Source organism: Solanum pennellii, chromosome 11, assembly GCF_001406875.1.
Source record: "Solanum pennellii chromosome 11, SPENNV200".
Lineage (NCBI taxonomy): Eukaryota > Viridiplantae > Streptophyta > Magnoliopsida > Solanales > Solanaceae > Solanum > Solanum pennellii.
Genome location: NC_028647.1, coordinates 54,415,819 through 54,437,417, shown reverse-complemented (window position 1 = coordinate 54,437,417; position 21,599 = coordinate 54,415,819). Strand labels below are relative to the sequence as shown.

The 21,599-nt window shown below is 31.9% G+C and overlaps 1 long non-coding RNA gene and 1 pseudogene across 1 annotated transcript; both read left to right on the top strand.

Moving 5' to 3' along the window:
• Positions 1–6,576, top strand: part of LOC107003954 — a 20,626-nt pseudogene extending 14,050 nt beyond the window's left edge.
• A 3,892-nt stretch (positions 6,577–10,468) lies between these two features.
• On the top strand, positions 10,469–17,647 carry LOC107003473. Its single transcript, XR_001454672.2, has 3 exons — positions 10,469–10,940; positions 11,764–11,967; positions 17,586–17,647. It is a non-coding gene; the product is annotated as an uncharacterized LOC107003473 (long non-coding RNA).
• The last annotated feature ends 3,952 nt before the right edge of the window (positions 17,648–21,599 follow it).

Sequence of the window (21,599 nt, the reverse complement as noted above, 5' to 3'; positions counted from 1 at the left end):
TTCATCAAGCCTTCTTTTATACCAAGGCATCATCATTAACAAAGTGGATTTAAGGTTTAAGATTCACAGCCTCATCTTTCCAACCCACTACAATTACATAATCACATCATGCAAGCATACAATTAAGCATATAAGACTTTACAATACTACCCAATACATATCACTCGCTATTAAGAGTTTACTATGAAAAGCATAAACCATAACCTACCTCCACCGAAGAATCGTGATCGATCAATCTACTTCTCCAAACCCTTGCTGTCTCTTCGTTCTTCTCTCTCTCTCGCTCGTTCTCTCTTCTTTCTCTCTCTGTTCTTTCTATTTTTCTTATTCAAAACCCTTTTTCTTTTACCCTAATTGTCATATAATTAAGTATAAAAGATGATAAAAATAACCCACTTTTTATTTTAAGGTTATCTCCTTTAACCCCCACGTAATTGAATTATTAACATTAATCCACTAACTTTGTAATTATAAGCATGAATAGTCCAAAATGCCCCTTAAAAACTTTTAACAGAATTCCGACCCAGTCAGGGTTACGCAGCCTGTGACGGTCCGTCACGGCTGTGACAGTCCGTACTGCATGTCCGTCACAAAGTTCAGAGAGTTAATTCTGTGGAAAGATTTGTGACGGTCCGTCGTGCCAACGACGGTCCATCCTGCCATTCCGTCGTGAAGTTCAGAGAGTCGATCTCAGTACTCAAATTTTCAGGATCTAAGTGTTTTGGAACGAGACACCCTCGACGGTCCGTCGTGCCCATGACGGTCCGTCGTGGGATCCGTCGACCCAGACAGTTATTACCAGAAATAAACTCTACTGCTCAAAACGACTAAACAGGTCGTTACATTATCGAAACAATAAAAAGTTGCATATATTGTTTGAAAATAACATAGGAACTAAAAAGTACTATGAATCACAGTGAAATGACAACCAAAAATATGTCAGAATTATATAAGAAATTCCGTTGATTTTTCTAAAATTACTTGTATCGCATAAAATAAAACAGATGTGGTAACATATATTATTCGAAAATGACAAAAAAGGTACATAAATTAATAACTTAAAATATTTTTTTAAAAAACACATATAAAAAAATTAATTCATTTTTTCAAATTCCACTTGTGTTACATAAGTTGGAAGAAAAAAAACTAACATACGTTGGGCCTGCGCTGGCACGGACACTTGATATCTAATATTTTTCTATTATATAGAAGATAGAAGCCTAGGACGACCAAGGGTAAAAATATAATTTTATACTAATGAAAATCTATTAAGAAAGATATCAAGAGAAACAAATAATTCTAGAAGTATCACTTTGTATATGAAGTGAACGATGATCAAGGATAATAATGTAATTTCATACTAACAAAAATCTACCAAGAATAATAACAAGAAAATAAATAGTTAGAAACATCTTTGGTTAATGTTATTTCTATCAACTCATTTCGTTATCACATCACATTTTTTATGAGTTATTGTGATATCTATTCATTACTCTATTTAACTATTACTTTAATTAATTCCTAATATTTTTGTATTCATTGTGCTTACTAAAAATGTCTACTTTAACTTAAAAATTCATTACTTAAAAATATAGTTAATTATTTCACCTTTATTTTGACTATAATTAATATACCTGAAAAGAAACTAGTACGATAATTAGATTGAAATTGAATAATAAATAAAATTAATTTCAATATTTTTAAAAATATATATATTTTAAAAGATGTTAAAAAGTAACTTTACAAATAAAATGAATAGGACGATATATTTGTATTTAAAGTAAACTAAAAATGTTTACTAAATTATAAAGTGGCTCTTCATTAAAATACATAACCAAGTTTGTACTGTTACTTGATTTCAAACATATTAATCTAAATCAGTGAACTGATGTAAGTTTGATTAAAAAAGTTGAGAAAGATCTAGGCTAATATGATCATTTCATATATATTTCATTTTAAAAACTATAAATTTTAAACTTCATTAAAATATATATTATTTTTTTCAAGTGGTAAATTTCCTCCGCAAGTTACATGACTTATCTAAAAACTATAAATTATAAGATTTTTCTAGAGCTAAGTCTATGAAACAAATAAATAGACATTAACTCATTCTTCATTTCATTCACTCCTCAATCCTCTCCTCTCTCATGTCTTAAACAAATAATTTCTCGCCCTTTATTTTTTATTTGCGTCTTAAATAATGTACACTCCGATATAGATTCTTATTAGGAAAATCAATAATGCAGTTTTTTTCAAGAAATACATTTCAATCAGTTCTCTATATAATGACCCTACTTTTGTAAAATAATTATAAGGCAAGAGTAAAATTTACTATTTCTCAGTGGACAAATCACTTCTGAGACTTGTCCATATAGCCAATTTTCAGCGAAATTCAACTGTTCCACACTTTTCAAACACCCTAATTAATCAGTTAACATGTTAAATTCAATATCAATCACAATTACTTTTCTTAAAATGCTTAGTTCAAAAGGAATGCAACTAGTGAGCAAGCTTTTCAAGAACAAAATTTCCAACAATTTCAGAAGCATGTTATGTCCTTTCCTTTGGTTTTCTTCAGACTTTTCAATTTCATGGCATTGTGTTTTTTTTTATGGATTGTGGAGATAATTATTGTAAGTATGTAATCTACTTGATTTCTCTTTTTATGTATAATCTCAAAACTTCACGCAACATATATGTCATTATATAATTTATTAAAAAACATATATTTATTTATTACTGTTATTTTATCATAGTTAAAATCATTTTAAGCAAGTTATATAAATTATTATACTAACTATTCCATGTTAAATCACCGCAGTATATCTTATATCAACTTCTGTTGATATTTTTAAATCTTCTTTATTTGAGATAAAATATTTATTCATTATGTTTATTAATTACTTTGGAATACTTTTTCTTTACTATACAAAATTGTTCTCCTAATTTTAATAAATATTAAAACACAAAATCATAACTTTTTTTAATCCTTTTATTACTTTGTAAAGAATAAGATGATTCATTACAATTTTCATCAAGTAGGTCATTACCATGTTTTATTGTTATTTCCTATCATGTTTATTTGAAAATGTCATAATAATTTTTTTTTTTAAAAAAACTTATCAAATTTCGATTATAAGATTGTAATATTGAGCCCGTTAACGGGCCTTTCATTATCTAGTTATTATTATTTCTATTACATAGAAATGTGAAGGATGGACGATTAAGGGCAAAATAGTAAATTTAACCTGACAAATACACTCTCTCCATAAATTCTAGAACACTTCATCTTCCTCATTAGCACAAAACAAGATATTTTCAATACAAGAATCAGTTCTTCCATTTCTCTTGCTCCAACTCCAACAACAACGAATTACAGATATGTTCTTCTTTCAGTTTTGCAATAAATTTATCCCAGTTCTTTTTGAACATTTCAATTTTACCACTAAATATAGATTTGACGTCGTTATTATAATGTCTAATTCTCTCCCCCAATTTTATAACTGGTTAATGTAAATATTTATGTTATCTTCACACATATATGCCAAAAAAAATTATATAGTTGGAGATTTATGTCTAAGAAATAATAAATTACTGACTAGTTATTGAGAAATAATAAATCCTCCCTCCATCTTCTCCTATTTATGGATCTTATTTCAAACTTTGTTTCCTATTGTTCTTGATTATTGAAATTTAGTGTTTGTTTTTCAAATTATTAATCGCAGGTAAGAACGTAAAATATTATATTATCGTTTCCGATAAATTTCAGAAGGTGGTTTCTATAGTTCTCTTGATTCTTCCGTAACAAGTATAGTAGGATTTTGGCTTGCAAACTTTGTTTATGTAGTACTCACTCCTACTTTTAACAATCTGTAACATCACTCTGGACTGAAATCTTCGAACTTCAAAAATATTAAGGAAGCTAAAGTAGCAAAGATGGTTGGCTATTATAATAAATGACAAGACGGAATATCAATAAGAGTATGTTTTCTAGAGAGAGTAAGAAAGAAGTATCAAATAAATGCAACCTGTGAAACCAAACCAAAATCCAACTTGAGGAGAGTCTTTCTTTGATCAGAAAAATATGTCTTTGAGAAGGGAAAACACAGTGCAATAGCAGGATGTTTTCCTTGAACGTCTGGTTTCCATATGTTCTCTTCCTTGTCCCAAAAGAGCATACTTGATGTGGTTTCCTAGATCGAAAAGTTTGAAGGAATCTTCTTAGCACTTATCTTAGCTTACAACAATTTGCCTTTTCTTTTCTGAAATCTCTTTTCCGGGAAAGCTATTTCTTTGTGAAAGAGGAAATTCCCCAGGAGCATATCTTCTGGTGACTCTTTGGCATAGAAGTTGTGTTTCATTCAAGTAGAAACTAATGCACTCTTAAAAATATGATACTTGGTGACTCATCAACCAAGAAAAAGATAAACTTATAATACTTAGTGATGCTTTAAAAATATCAAGAAATTCTTTCATTTCAGTCTTCTCAAATATGTGGGATAAATTGTGCCGGTGAATGAAAAGGAAAGACATGTATCTCTCTCATAATAGGTACTCAGGAAGCTGAGTTGTTTATGTGTGTTTCTTGATGAGCTTCATGTTCGATGTGGTTCTCATTCGTCACATTGGAGCTAATTTTGTTTTCGTTGATAATAGATGACAATATGACGATACTAATGGCATTTCATACACCAGAAGTTGAATCATAGGTTTGGCTACTATCTTTGGCAACGTTACTACAAAAGATGCTACATGAAATGCATTACCTTTGGTATGTTTTTAATTTTAATTTTATTTATCTAAATTTCTCTATTTTCATCATGTTTAAAATTTCCATCTTCTAGATATTTATGGATCAAATTCTTGATCAATTACTTCTTGAACTTAACTTGCAAAATGATAGTGTTAAGCTGCAGGATATCCGAATGTTCCCGTGGTGTAGAGGGTAGCTCTGAACCTCTGAAGGTAATTTTGTTTTTATTTTTACCGTGTATTCCTTCTAATAGTAAGATTTTTTTCTCTTTGCAATCTCACACTATGTATTCCATAGAGAAATGTTATTGCTACAACATCACTTGGATATACATAACATGAAGCTAATTTTTAAAGTTTTTTCTATTGTGTAGATAGATATTAGAATAAATTACAGAGGAAAAACGATATTTGCTTTTACACACAAAAAAAATCAGTTTATGCTTACTTTCCTTTCTCCCTTGTAGCTTCTCAACACACTGTCACCTAACTCTTGTTGCTTTCTATAGAAATGGGAACCATATGTTGCAGACTTTGTTCATGGTTCAGTTGGATTAGGAAAATTAATTTTACCTTCTCCAAATTCAAAAAATATTGACAAGTCTGCATCTGAATTCTTGGTGGAAAAAGTTATTGAATATCCTGGTGAAGTGTGTATACTTGCATTATGACCTTTGACAAACTTGGCTTTGATATATCGTATCTTAAAACTTTAGATCTTTAAGTTTCCAATTTTTCCCTTGCAATAACAAAACTTTCATAGTTATCTGTTGGTTAGGCTGTCAAGATGGACTAAATGTTTGCAAGCAAGGTGACAAGAACGGTTGTACTTGGTGATTCCTTCTTTGCTTTAGGAAATGTTAATCCTGCCCCAGAAGAAAATGTGGGTGATTTCTTTCCCAATGGGGTTTATAAATACTATGATATTTAAAATGTTTTACAATTTCTTTTTCAAACCTGCGTTGATATGCTTTTTTTTTAGCCAATGGTCTATCGAGCAGTACAACCTTTCTACTTCAAAAAGGTAGAGGTAAGGTCTGCATGCACACCACCCTTTCCAGGCCCCATTTGTGTGATTACATTTGACATGTTGTTGTTGTAATGTCTTACAATTGGAAGCATGTTTATGTAGCTGTCTGGTCCCGTAATGTTTGTGCAAAACATTTGTCTTGAATATTTACCATGCACCATGTAGAAATGTTTAGTAGACAACAAGTTATCCTTGTAATTTGAGTATAATATGGATCCTTTTTTGCATTATGTTAGAAGAAATACTAATGCATTCTTGTGTATTATACATCATTTCACATTGTTGTCGACGTTTACAAGCTCAACTTTTTTTGCATGTTCACTTATTCAGTATGCAAAGCTAAAGAAATAGTCTTTGTTTCATTTATCCAATTTGTATCTGTTTACTCATTTGCTTAGTTTGCTGATGAACGATATATGGGGACCCTGAGGTTGCTGCTGTTGTGTTTACGTCGGGGGAAAATATTGATGTTGTAGGCATCAACATTACAACACAAGTCAAATTGAAAGGTGAATGTTCTCTGCTTGAATATGTCGAATGCTTCTATATTATGGACCTTTAATAATTTTGTTCACCTCTAAAATAAGAGTATGCTTCCCTGCTTTTAGATGTTGATCTTGAAGAACTAAAGCAATCCCGAAGGAAAATACGCTAAGTTTGTGTGTGATATGTGCAAATTTTACCGTGATTAGCACGTGAATTCAGACGGTGTCTATGGTAACATATGTGTTCTTATATTGTTTTTGGATAACCGACAATGCTTCTTAAACCACTTTCTTTCATTTATGTCATGATTATCTCTTATCAATTGGCGCTCAGACTCTTCAAAAAAGTATGTTACTATGTGTTTGATTTATAAATTGTTGGTTTTTTTGTCGAATATTTATTTTTATTTTTATGGGTGTGGGATATGTTATATGATCACATTTTCGTTTATCCATTCCAAATGATTATGGAGTTCTACTTCATATGCAAATGTGGAAAATAGAGTGGACATCAACACACCTCAGAATGTATCATCTAATGCAAGAAGGTCCCAAGTTGCCCTGTCGGATGGAGGAACATGGCATGTCCCTTGGCAACTTAGGTAATGATTTTGAAAAAATCTTGTTTATACTTCTGTGAGTATTTTGAAATTTGATAACTGGTGAGACACTATCGGGATATTGAGATGGATAACTATGAACAAGAGTCAACTTTTTGTATCTATTCCAGTCAAATTTTAAAATTTATCACACATTTGGTCATTGAAAGAAGTGGATTATAACATTGTAAGTCATACTATTATCACTTCAGAGAAATGCTTAAGCATTACATTATTGGCTATGTTTTTAATAGAAACTTTATTAGTAACAGGTAAGTATTCTTGATTTCGGGTTGTTTCCCTCTTCCTGCTCGAATTCAATAAATCATATTTTCCACGCCACTTGTCAGTAGAGTCGATTCTGCTTTGGTATAACTGAATAACTTTTGATTAGTTATTTCCTGGTAATGTTTATCATGGCTGAAACAGGAAAAAAACTCATCTTCTTAAGCATTCATGTGTTTTAATAACTAAGTTGGTAAAATTGTACTATCTAAAGATGATATCAGTTTCAACTTTGGATCTTTATAATTGATTCAGAAATGATTTTTGATGTAAATTTGGTAGACTCGCATTGCTTGTATTTGAAATATTCTAACCTCTTCATTGATAAAGACTTCTATTATATCTTGTTGCTTCTTTAACCACAAAGACTCATTGTATCCACATTAAAAGAAGTTCTATTTCATCATGAAAGTTTCTCTGTGACAGCCTTTTATATTATTCAATGTACAAATAAAGAAGTCGTTGTAAATATAGCAAACTTGATATCATTTAATGATGTCGTAATGTGTTATTGCAATGATTATTATTTTGCTCTGTAAAACAGTTATGCTACACTACTGAGTTATCTACAATTTGACATTTTGTCAATTCGTTTATTAATGGCTGAAATGATTATCGACTTTCTTTTAGCTGTCAACTATGTGGCTATCTCCAAACTTTCCAGACATCACCATCATTTGTTGTTGTTGCATTAATTGTTGATTATCTTATTTGCTAAATATACTTCACAACATTATTTGTATTGGCTTCTTAAATACACACTAAGGCTACTCAATCCATCACTGATAGGTAAGCCTTGAACTTGTCTTTTGCAACATGTCAATTGATGCAAATTTGCTATATACTAGAGAGAGATTACAAAGAAACATATAAATGAAGGTTAGGGTAACATAAATTTATCAGTTTGATGCTTGACATGAGGAAAGAGAGGCAATTATATGCTACAAGTATTATTTAACATTGACTTAAAATAGGGGGTTGTTTGGTTCTTTTTTTCCTTTTTTCTTTTCAATACAACTACACCACAGAGTTAGTCGTTGAATGGAAATTCGATGACCTTATCTGACAAGAAGTGAGGTGATTAAGAGTCTGATTAAGATTGATATTATACTAATTATGTAGTAACTTCTATGTCAAAAGCATGTGGGGTAGCTATGCTATCAATTTGGACCATTAATTCAAGAGAGTTGATATAGTTTATTCTAGGCAGGATCATGATTTTTAAATATTGAATTATATGAAGAAAAGAACTACAGCCCATTCGGTTGAACCAATAACCAAGCTACCATTAACGAATGATAATCAACTAATCGATAAGCGGTGACCAATATCTTATTGGTTCATTTATCTGTTTAGCATATGTATAAGCCAATAGTCGATATGTTTAACTGTTAACATTCAAAACTGAATCTAACAAGAAGCACCCCTAGGTGACAAGATAAGTCTTTTACCATTGGTAGGTTTAGACATATATGATAGATTATTCCAAGTTAGTGCTCTTTTATAGAGAAAAAAGCATTAAATTGAATTCGGTCTTGCTTCTTAGGAGGAAGAATATACAAATTCTGAGTGCAAAGATTATCCATGCTTTATTTTGTATTTTCTCATCCTGTCGATATTTTCAATCTTATTAAAAACAAAAATTTCATTCCATGAGATGTGCATATTGTTAAGCACCAAAAGCTAGCATGAACATTGCCTTGTGACGCTGAAAGGTTGAGATAAGGGTAGTTGGTGAAGTCTATTGTCTACCCTTTTCTATGATTTTCTTGAATTTGAAAAAGTATCATTAAACATCAACCGAACAACATTTTGTATTTTTGTAAACATCCAGCGAACTACACATGAATGCTTAAGAAGATAAGTAATTTATTTTCTATTTCAGCCATGATAAATATTTTTTTGAATTTTATTCTTATACATGCTTGTTTTCATCAACTATTTTGTGTCAATTTGGTTGCAACATGTGATGCTAAAAGGAACTCAACATGATCAATTGTTTTGGTCATTGTTTGCATAATTTCCTGCATCTCCATAGAGTTTTTCCTTGTCAACATTGACTTATCAAAGGAAAAACAAGGAATTGTTAATTGTTTATTCTAATGAGGAAATGATCCTATATTGGTTTGAGAAAAAGTTAATTTTTTTATGTATCCTTAGATCGTAGCAACGGGTTTTGACCTTTATTAACTTTGTGCCCTGCTCGACCCTTCTCTAAAGGAGTATAACTTGAAGTCTTGACTATTGCGTATAGTACTCATAAGTAGTTTTTTTCACTGTTCCGTAATTATGTTGCCTTGCTTTCTCTCTCTCTCACACACGCACATGTTCTTCTCTCTCTCTACACACACATATTCTTTATAGTAAATTTTTAAATATGGCTGTGGATTTTTATTGGTTTACCGATTTCTATTTTGTAATGTTTAATCTCTTTTCTCTTTTTGGAATAAGAAGCAGTTCATTGGAAAGTACAAAGCAACGAAATATTATGGGCATGGACAATATATTCAATATCCCTATGTGATTAATGTGTTCATGGTGATAACTACGAAGTATGAACATTGATAGAAAAGTGATACATTATGTTAATCATGTAGCATAGGATGGTGGACAATGTAATATATATATATATATATATATATATAGATATATATATATATAGATATATATATATATAGATATATAATGACACATACACTTGGTTTGATTTTGCAAGTGTATTAAAGGAAGTAATAGAAATTAGTCAATTCAGTAATAGGTAAGTAATATATATATATATATATATGTATATACATATATATATATATATATGTATATACATATATATATATATGTATATATAAATAAATAAATAAGATTGACTTATCGAACTGATTTATTAAACAAATATTATCAATTTATTAAATAAATATTTATAAAATTGTGAATTATTGTTTAAGTGTATGCCTTTCCAAACAATTGGTAACACTTCTTCATTTTGTAAAAGAAAAAAAAATCGAATTGAATAATCTTACATGTATTTCAGCATATTTATATATAAATATAAAAATAATATGTTATATTTTGTATATAAATTTTTTCTAACATTTTTTAAATATGAATACAATTTAGTCCTAAATGTCTGGTGACAATTCAAATTAAACACAAATAAATGATAATTCAAGTTGTTGGACCCATTCATAGCACGGGCAATTCTCATTTAGTTTTATACTATATACTATATAGAAGCCTGAAAGCCAGGACGAACAATGGCAAAAGTGATATTAAACCATTACACAAGGGCAAAATTGTAACTATCAGTAGATATATCATGAAGGTCCTTCGGTTTCCGTAAAGCTCTAGAAGAATCTTCATCTTTCTAATTTCTCACTCTCCATCACAAAATTTCATTAGAATCTGCCGACAAAAATTTTCTCCTAACAGTGTTGTGGCCAAATACTCGAGGAGTAACTCCATTGTTACCATCGAAACCAAAACACAAATTGAATTAGACCCTTCAAAACAATCTCCAAATCACCCATTTTAATTGAAATCATCGGAAATTTTTATACAGGTTAGGAATTGATGCTTCATTTTTTTGGGAAAAACCAGAGATACCTTACCTTGTAACATGAGCCCAAGATAACTAATGAGGATGAGTTATGAAAATAAAGTTATGTGATTTCAGGGATAGTAAAAGTAGGCTATTAAGCTCGATATTGTATAAGCTCCCAAAGTTGAAAAGGTACTGTCTAAGAAATAAGGATGAGAAGATGCAAGAACTGGCTCTGCAACATTGGCTAAAAAGTTGTAAGCTCTTGAAATCTTTCATCATAAATAGCAGTAGATTCTTTAATATTTGTTTAAGGTTTTGCCAAAGTTTGGAACAACCAATGGCATATACATAATTAGGTTATTATTGAAGGGTACATAATAAAAGCTAAGTCGGCTTCTCGATAGTTCTTCACCTTGGTCTCTTGTGTTCCTTCAAGTTATTCACACTGATTCCATCAGTATCATTGGGAAGGGGTTTTTCTAAGAATACCTCAAAAGTTAAGCAAACAAATCAATAGATAAGAAAATCTCCTCAATGGAGACTTGAAATTGCTAGCTTCAACTACGTATTAAATTGTTATCACTAAGTCAGACCCAAGCTTTAACAATGGTGGATTTCAAATCTTTCTAAGATATATATATATATATATATATAAGTTGCTACATTTACTTTCTAAGATACACTTATTTAGCTATGAATAAATTTGAGTGTTTTTATATGAGATGCACTTAATAACTATTTGATAGTGTTTTTCTAAGAATGCAAAGGATTAGTTTTCCTCTGTTGAACATTCATAATTCATGCATTAAGATATTGGTACAATTTTTATCGTAACTTTTCATAATTCACTGCCACATTTTAATCATACTGTTAGTTGGTCTTATTTATTTTTTACATGTGTAAAAATTTATTGTTTTCATGATTCATTTTTCTTGATACTAGGCTCAGACAAGCAGAACAAAATCGCTAAGAAAATCTCGAGTACATTTAGCTGTGAAGCGTCATTATTGAAGAACTTATAGCATGTCACCTAATATCTGAAAATACTCATCTATATATATATTGCTCTTTTTCCAGGATCATTTCAATAGGGAAGCACCATTCTTCAGGCGATGTGGTAATGCCACTATCTACGAGCAACAACATCTTTATATGCATAACAATTTTTCAGATGCTTCTCCTACAAAATGATCAGTTGAGCATCTTTCGAAGAACTGCAATCAGCCATACTGCAAACATAGTTGAAAGAAGCCTCTCGACGATGCATTCCAAAGTAAATTAGTAAGATATCCTTCTCCATAGTTCTTTATGAGTTCAGTTGAACACATATTTTTTATTCAAGTCAAACAAGTAACTGAGAGTATTTCTACTTTTTTCTGAACCACCATGTAGCCAGATTTTAAAAGCTAAGCTTATATATGTCATGTACAGGCAGGTAGTAGTATAAACTAAAGGAGTTAATGTTACAGAACTTTTGATTTTTTTAAATGTATACCCTTTAACGTTATGGCCCTGCATTTTATAATTAGGATGGAGACGATCGCTGCTTGGAAGTTGTTATTGAATAATTTACTATTACTGAATACCCTAGATGTCTAAACCAACTATGATGCATCTTATATTTCTAACAATTTTTTCTTTATACATGCAAGTAATTCCTTACTTTGGCTATGTCATGGTACAACTTCTAATGCTCATTGTTTTGTGAATGTATAAGAAACACTATTTCTACCTAATATTTGAAGTTGTTGGAAGTTGTTGAGTTGAAACATCAAAAGGTTCATATATATGTAACATTTACAGTTTTAGAAATATCTGTTTTAAGAAAGTAATAACTTTTATTGAGATTATATGCTAAATTTCCACAGATGTATTTTTGGATGGATAAGATAGTTAACATATATTGTTGGTCAATGGATAAGCTATTTTATATATATGACTCACATTTTGTTTTAAGATTAGAGTTGGAATGTCTTACTCTTCCTTGAGATGTTGCATTCAATATGTTGGGTCCGTGCTTAGAACATGTTTCTCCCTTGGAAACTATGCACTTGGACCATCTATAAGTGAGCTCCTACTATTGTAAAACATTGGACCGTTAGAGTATAGCGATACACAATTTGAACTTGAAGTACAAACAGTAAGGAGGTTCCTAGGTATGAATCATAAAAAATGTATGATGCATTTTCTCTTTAACTCTTGAGTCACAAATTTGGCTTAGCACTTTTTGTATGTTATATGATAATTTGTATTTGCCTAGGATAAAAACCATGTATGATGGTTCTAAGAATAGACTAAACAATGTTGAACCCTAGCAAAGAACAAGGTTAACATTTAAATACATATCATCATTTTTTTTTCAATTTTTTAAATATTTTGTTCTTTTACTTAGATTTTGTAGTTGTGTTCGTTTTTTAAAGAGAATTTTCATGCAACTTAAGGTTGACGATAGATATCAATGGTAACTTGAAGCAGGTTTATCCCTATTGAATGAACTCTATGATTATTATTCATCTTCATTTCTTATACTATAGCTAAACTGTAAGATCTCAAAATGATATAGGGTGTCTAGAGACTAACATGTTTGTCTTAAGGTTCTAAGGTTATAAAATTACTTATAATATGGTTTAGAGGCAGTGTGTAAAGTTTGAAGTGATTTGGAAGTCAAACGTCAAGGGACGATCAAAACGTTCGACAACTAGTCACCTGTGTGTCTCATGTGTCCATGTGTGTTTACATACTGTATTTCATGAGCTTAAGAAGTCTTAAAATGAGTTATAATGATGTCTAAAGATGGTATATGGAGTTTCAGAAGTTTGGAGGTCAAACGACCAAGAACGTCCAAGGCGTTCAAAAGATAGCCCTTAAGACGCTCAACGCGTGTCTTGATGGGGCCTAGCCTGTTTGGACGAGTTGCAGGTGTTTTTTTTGGGTGAAACTTATGTGTAAGGTCTAAACCTTGTTAAGGGCTGTATTTACGTTGGAAACGTCCGGGTACGACTTATAAAGGGCCCCGCAAAAGGCCCCGCAAAAGGACCCAAGAATGGTCGAGACACTGCCTTGGCAGTGTCAATCACGGACCAAACAACGGCCAGTTGTTCAACCAACGGACCGTTGGTGAGTTCTCATCGATTGGTACTTAGCTTGGGCAGGTCTCAACCCAAAATTTGGCTAAGGACCAGTCGCCAGAAGCCAAAGGACAGCCAGTCGATTGCTCCGTTGATGGTGGCTGTAAACTGGTGCCTGCGTCTGGGGGTGAATGGGAAATTCACCCCACATCCTAACCTGATTCTAATAGGATTATTTAGCTACTTTTGGGTGTATATAAGGTGTTAGAAACGTTATCAACCCCATTTCCAATACAATTCACCAAATGAGACTTTTCCCTCCAAAAAAATACTCTCTAGAACCTCTATTGTTGGTGAAGCTCAAGAACAAATTGGAGCTTGGATTTCCATGGATGAATCATCGATTTTTAGATATTTTAATGTATATAAATGTATAGTGATCCTTCATATCTAGTTATCCTTCCATCTAGAGAGTTAATCTCAAAGTTTTCAAAGAGAAAAATATGATCAAGTTCTTCTTCTTCCTTCTAGCCATGGGTTCTTTCTTAAATTGATTTCAAAAGCATAATATGAATGTTTTGATGATTATATACTGATTTGGACGTGATTTTCAATCCTACTGCATGATGAACCCATGCTCTTTCACAATCTCGATATTAGCCTATGTATGACTTTATGATCTTGATCTTATGCATATCGATTTGTGATTCAATTATGTTAATATGCTTATGTTTAATGTCTTATATGTACATTGATGGTGAATCATCGATGAATTATCCATGTGAATTCATGTATGAAAATTTGAACAAAACTAGCCTATGTTCTATGTGTTCACTGTAAGTTCGGATTCATGGTGATTGTTATGAGATTTTGATTGGGTAAAGATCATTCTAGCTACTGTTTTAAGTGGATATTAAGAATACATTGTGGGTATGAACCCTTAGTGATCTTATCAAAGGAAACTTGGTAAGATTTACCTACATGTTGTAGTCTATAGATTGATGATTCTAGCATGCTTATTGTGTGATTCAATTACGTTAAAATGATGGTTAGTTATTGCCTATGATGTAACATGATTATTAATTATATTTAATGGATTTAATTTGGATTAATTCATGATAGTTTGAATAGGATTGACATATGTAAATCTATCCTCCATGAATTCCTAATATGAAGCATGTTACAGTGATCTAGAGTTTATTGGCAAATATAGTAAGATCTCATCTAAGCAATGATTTCTTGAAGCTACTGCCCTAGATTGGTGGTATTGACGAAATATGACTTATAATCCATGCAAGTGAAATTGGTTTATGGTCTATGTCCTTTTAGCTTCTAGTATGTCAATGTATTGTACTAGTTGTAACGTGACCTTGTAATAGCTTATGCTTAACTTCATGTATGATTATGGTACCTTAAGCTACTGCCCTATACTTGATTTATTGATAAAAGAGTAGTAATGGTCAATGGTGACCAAAGTCTAAAGGATTGGTAAGGATTCTTCTACTCTTCTACTTCTCTATTTCTTTATATGAATGTTGAGGAAGCCTTGTATGGCATTGTGTGGTATGATCCACTTATGGTGGCGGTGTTTACTTTATTGTCATTATATATGTGTTGACCATGGCCTTGAAGGAAAATTGATGAATATATGAACATGTGCTTATGATGATACTATTATAAGATTATGCCTACTTTCCTATTCTAGTTATGATCTAGCTTGTATGGCTATTGTATAAGCATGTATATATCCATGTTAGGGTAAAGTATAGGTGCTGCCATTGATGTGTTAAAATGGTTAGTAATCCCTTACCTATGTACCCCTATGTAAATGTGTGAATAGCTAATGGTAAGGAGTCTTAAAGTATAATATGAAGATTGTCTTGTCTCCTATGCTAAGCGGTGTTGTGTGGTCTATACTTGAAAGTGTAATGTGGTCTAATAGGGTGGCTGCCTCAATGAATTGTTGATAGCCATTATGTGATCATATTGACCAATGTACACACACTCACACATTATGCATGCTTACAATGTAGTGAATGTTCATAGTGTCTAATGAAAGGTTGTTCTCATATTCACTAGTGTCTACTACTATGCATGTAAAGTATATATATGTGAAGTATGTTATGTATTCCTTAGGTGTACTAGTATGGACAAAGGTAAGGGACCTTGTCTATGCATTGCACATGTGTACCTTGATAGGATAGTTCCTAGGTTTGGTTTCTATGTGCACGAATATGAATGTATGGTCATGTGTGGTTTTAATGTGGTATGTGAAAGGTTTGTTCACATCTATGTATACACTCACGCACATGTATGATGGTTTAGTTAGTAGAGGGGCCTTGAGAGGGGTGCCCAAGAATACTCTAAATTAGATAGGTGCTTGAGTATGCTATAAGCATATGAGAATCAAATATTCAAAGCCTATGTTTTATAAATAAATGTAATAAAGGCTTTTCAATAAAGGGAACCTAGCTTAGAACCGAGTGAACTTGACATTGAGAGGTGTTGACTTCCCTTGGAGGAAGATTCATCATTTGTCCCTTATAGAGTGTTGACTTTCCTCAGAGGAATACTCACCTATGGACCCACATGAGATGTTGACTTCCCTTTTGAGGAAGATTCGCCCATGTTTTCTCATGAGATGAGGCCCCAATTGGCCAATGGCATGTCGAGGGAATACACCTATCTTTTAATCCATAAACTATGCTTGCCACATAGGATCTAGCAATGTGATATCACTTAGGATGCTAGGATGTATGTTAATGTTCTACCTTGGATAGGTAGGAATACCTTCCATTGGTGTAAGACTCTATAACACCAAATTTCATGTTTAGCACCCACGGACTTAGTGTCGGTTAAGGCTATAGTTTCCCTAAAGTAAAATGGACAATGGAAGTAAATGAATGGGATCCTAACTAGGAGGACTTAAGGTAAGTTACTTAGGATAGGTGGAAGTAATGAACCCATCTATACATTGCACAAGTAGCTCCTTAGGAAGTCCTAGTAAGGTGACCTAATATGTATGATTATGTTTATGTCCATATACATGACTTTGTAGTATTGGTCTACTTGTTATGAAGGTGTGCATGGTATGAATCTATGAGATGTGATCTTATCCTTATATGTACTATGTTGATCTAAATGACTATACGATGAAGGTTTTGTATTGACATGAATGAAGTTGCCTTCACTTACTTGTTGATGTATGGATTGAATGTTAAGGTTTGTGGTCTCATGAAGGGTCTACTAAGCATGTGTGGGGTTATGGGTCTTCACATGTGCACTGCACTGGTAGACTAATATTGGGGTCATGAACAAGGTCTAATAAAAATGTATATGAAAAGAAATAAAAGTGTGTGCAAGTTGGATGTAGCTTACTGTAATTGTACTATGGTATTGGCTTAAATGTGTTTAAGTTGTATTATACTCCTATGATGGTATGTGTTGTCTTGTGTAGATGATATGTATGTTTTCTTGTGGCCTTAAGGTGATGCATTGCACCAAGTATCACTAGAGGGTTACTTGGGAGATTAATGAATAAAAGGGAAATTAGCTCACTGTTAAGGGAACAAGAGCTCACTGTAATGTGACTCAAAAATGTAATAAATCCTATATGTGGTCCTATAAAATGTTTGGCCATTGAATATGTTTACATGAAGTATATGAATGACATAAATGCTATTGATTCAAGGTTTTAAAAAGATTTACTCAAAAAGGCATGAAGTATGATTTCAAGGAAATGTCCCTTTTAAATGCATGTTTTTGCATGGTTGCATACTTAGTGTATTCTTGTACTAATCCCATTCTTCTCTACTTTTTCACAAAGTGTAGGTTGTGGATGCTTAAAGGATGTATATGATTGAGGAGCTTGATATGTGATTTCCAAGCTCAAGGAAAGGGGTCCTTAAGTTCCAAGGATTCCCTACTCATGTCTAAATGTAAAATGTTTAAAGATTGTATGGTTATGTCTTATGTTTTAAGGGCCGTGTCTCTAATGTATTCTAATGTTGTTGAGTCTAAGATGACAAAGATACTTAGGGTCTAAATATGTATTATGGCTTATATTTTATATATATACGAAGTGATGTTTCTAGCATATGATGCGCTATGAAAAGTTTTAAATTTTTTGCTAAATTTACTTTGTCGATGCGATGAATGATAACTATGGGCTTGTATAAGACCTTCGAGAGATAAGTACGCCATGTTACATCTAGGGGGTGCTCCCCGGATGTCAGGGGCGGACCCACATGGTGTCCGCCGGGTGCTCAAGCACCCATTAATTTCGTTACGAAATATATATATCTATGTAGAAATTGATAGGTATTTGTATAAAATTAACATAGAGCACTCAATGAATAAATCATATAGTTGGCCCAATGGTTCTAGGATGGGTACTTAAGACTCTTTTAATGTTGTTGTACCAAGGTTTGAATCTCATTGTTAACACATATTTTTTTATAGTTTCACTTCAGAGCATCCACAACCTTAAAATCCTAGATTCGTCACTGCCGGATGTGACATAAACTTAGTGAAATACATATCTTGCATTTTGATATTACAAAACTAGGAAGGGAACTTGGTTGATCTAGAGTCCTAATTTTAATAGATCCAGCAATCTTGCTTTGTGTTACACTACTACATGTTGTTGCATAAATTATGAGGGTTTCTTCGGAGATCAGCTGTACGACATCAATTAAGTGGATATTTTTCTTTTCTATAAAGGAAACTATCAATTGTCAAGAACATAGAGATATTAGAATATAAGAATGCATTGAGTAAAAGTAAGCTTAATATCTATTCTTATGGTTTCAACATAATAGATTTAATCTAAAGTGCCATATTGTGATTGGTCAAGCTAATCTATAGTTTGCAGTGTCTAAACTTTCGTGCTTATTGTATTTAAGGTTTATCTTCTTTTTCTTTTACTTATTTTTTCCTTGAGACATTTTACCTACGCATCATTGAAAGTTCTTCTTATTAGGACCACTTTAAATTTGAGAATTTCACAGCTCCTTCCTCATGGTCAAATTCATCACCTTCTTGCCCATGTATTTAGTTATTCAAGCTTTTTGATGCACTTTGTATAGATTTTCTGGTCTTAGATACTTGTATAGATTCTTGTATACTTCTTCTACAACTTTTTTGAGGTATGAGGTAAAGTTTTAACCAATAATCTTACATGCTTTCAGGAAATCTTTAACAATAACAATTATCCTGCTAACGATTATTGGTTAATTGTTCTTCTACTAACGATTATCCTGCTCTTAACAATAACAATACCAAGGCGACATTTCCATAATCTACTCATATTATATTTTTACTTTGATTATGATCATCTTGTAACTATCTGAATTATTTATCTTCGTCTGCTCTCCAATTCATTTTTTTTTGTTATAATGTTTCTACATTAGAAGCTTAGATGTAAGATGTTTATCAAAAAAATTTCTTATTGTTATTTTCTTTTATTTTTAGACATAAACCTTGGATTACATTAATATACTTGGATGTTGTCACTACTATCGATCTTATGAACCTAAGGAGCAAGTATTTATATCCTTTCAGATTTTAAGGATAATACTGAAATCAAATTGAACGCACAATACACCTGATCTAAGATTTACCCATGAAGAATACGAAAAATGTTGCAAATATTATGGTACTGAAATTTTGTGAACATGCATGTATGATGGTTGCTTAAAAGATACAATATATTTCAAATCCATCAATTTGAATGGTGTATCTTTTTTGATGATATTATTTATGGACTATTTGTAACAAAGTTTCAATGGTAGCTTAACTAGGCGATCAATAATGCATTTATGCGTATTCATATTGTGCAGTTTGAATGAGATGAAACAGTTGAAATAAAGCTAGAGTTATATCCTGTCAGCAATCTTGCTTTTTCTTATCAATCAAATGTTGTAAAAAAAATTAGTTCGTTATTTTAGTTAAACTTGAAACAAACAGGAAAGGGCTACTGACATTCTTCCATATGTGAGGCACTTTTGTAGTATCTTTGTAAATATAAATTTGCATTTCTTAAAACTTTGTAATACAAAAGTTACTTTCAAGTATTTGTAATAATTGCAATTTATCAAACTTTTTTAATAAGCAATTTGTTGGATCAGTGCATAGCACGGGCAGCATAAATTTAGTATATTTTTTTTATTTCTATTATATAGAAGCATGATGGGGTGGACGATCAAGGGTATACTGGTCATTTCACCATAATAAAATTACTCCATATATGTCACGACCCAAAACGAGTCGTGAGTAACACTCACACTTAACCTTCTAAGTGGTAAACCAACCAATTTAACCTAACTTACAAAATACAAAGACAACGCGAAAACTCAAAATCTTACTAAATATCATTCCCCAAAATCAGAAAGTAATCACATCAAGGACATCTAATCTCCAGTACTAAGTCTAAAAATATTAAATACACCAAAATAGAAGAATAAAATGGTATGTTTCTGAAAGTATAGGACATCATGTCATGACCGAGAGAATCCAACACGAGCTTGAATGAATAGCTCACCCTGGAACCTGATATGCGGGAGACTGGCTAGAGCTGAGAGCAATTTGAAGTCATTGGTACACTCGCTGCATTTCATAAAAGGAAACAAAAAAAAACTCAAGTAGGGCTCAGTACGGGGCAACATGTATTGAGTAGGTATCATCGGCCAACCCAAAATAAAAACTAATATACAATGAATAATAGTATGAACTCAACTATAGCACTTAACAGGTGATAAGCAACAAACAACATGAATAAGTGTCAAAAACATCAAACTAAGTACGTAATAAGTCAACAATATTAAGATCATCCATGAGGACTCATGCCTCCAACTAAACCGTTTGGGAAAATTGAGTTCTTTGAGGTTGAGTAATTCTGTTAATTTAATATGTTTTTCCTTTAGTATTATTGTGTCGGAACGTGACACTTCAATTCAATTATACCGTGTCGGAACGTGACAATCCGATCCAATTATACCGTGTTTGATTGTGACACTCCGATCCAAGAATACTGTGTAGGAACGTGATACTCCGATCCAATAATACAATTAATTTATCATTTATTATCACCACTTTCAATTCATTGATAATATTTCATCAAGCCTTCTTTATTCAAGGTATCATTTCGATAAGAGGTTCAAGGTTATAAATTTCACGGTCTCAAGATTTCAGACCAATCACAAACCACACAATCAAATCACACAATCCCACAATCATACAGTCAAATACATAGAGAACTTCACAATATCATTCAATACATATCAATCATTATTAAGATTTTACTATCAAATAGCAAAAACCATAACCTACCTTCACCGAAGAACCAAAATCAAGCAAGGTAAGCCACAATGATTTTCCTTTCCTCAATGTTTCGAAACGTTTCCAATCTATCAAGTACACAATATTTGTAAGTTAAAGGGTTTATAAACACTCATTATTATATGTCTAGCCTAGACCCAAAAATTCATCTAATACTATAATTAATTTCCTGAAGTTCAAACCTAAGGCAAGTCTTAATTTCTCTGGCTAACATAACTTTAAAAAAATTTAAACAATTGGATAAACCTAACATTTAATTACCCATCTCAATATATCAAACTTAATCATAATACAATAACAAAACTATAATATTTAAAAAAAATGAAAGCCACTGGTTACGAAACCAGTGGCAACGAACACTCAACTGCGTACACTTTATATCACAATTGTTAATATCAATACTAACATGAGTGCCTCAATCATTTGGTAATCATTACCAATGATTGCTGGCAGAAAATTGTTGGATCAATATATAGCCAAAATGTATATAATTCTTTGCCAAAAGAA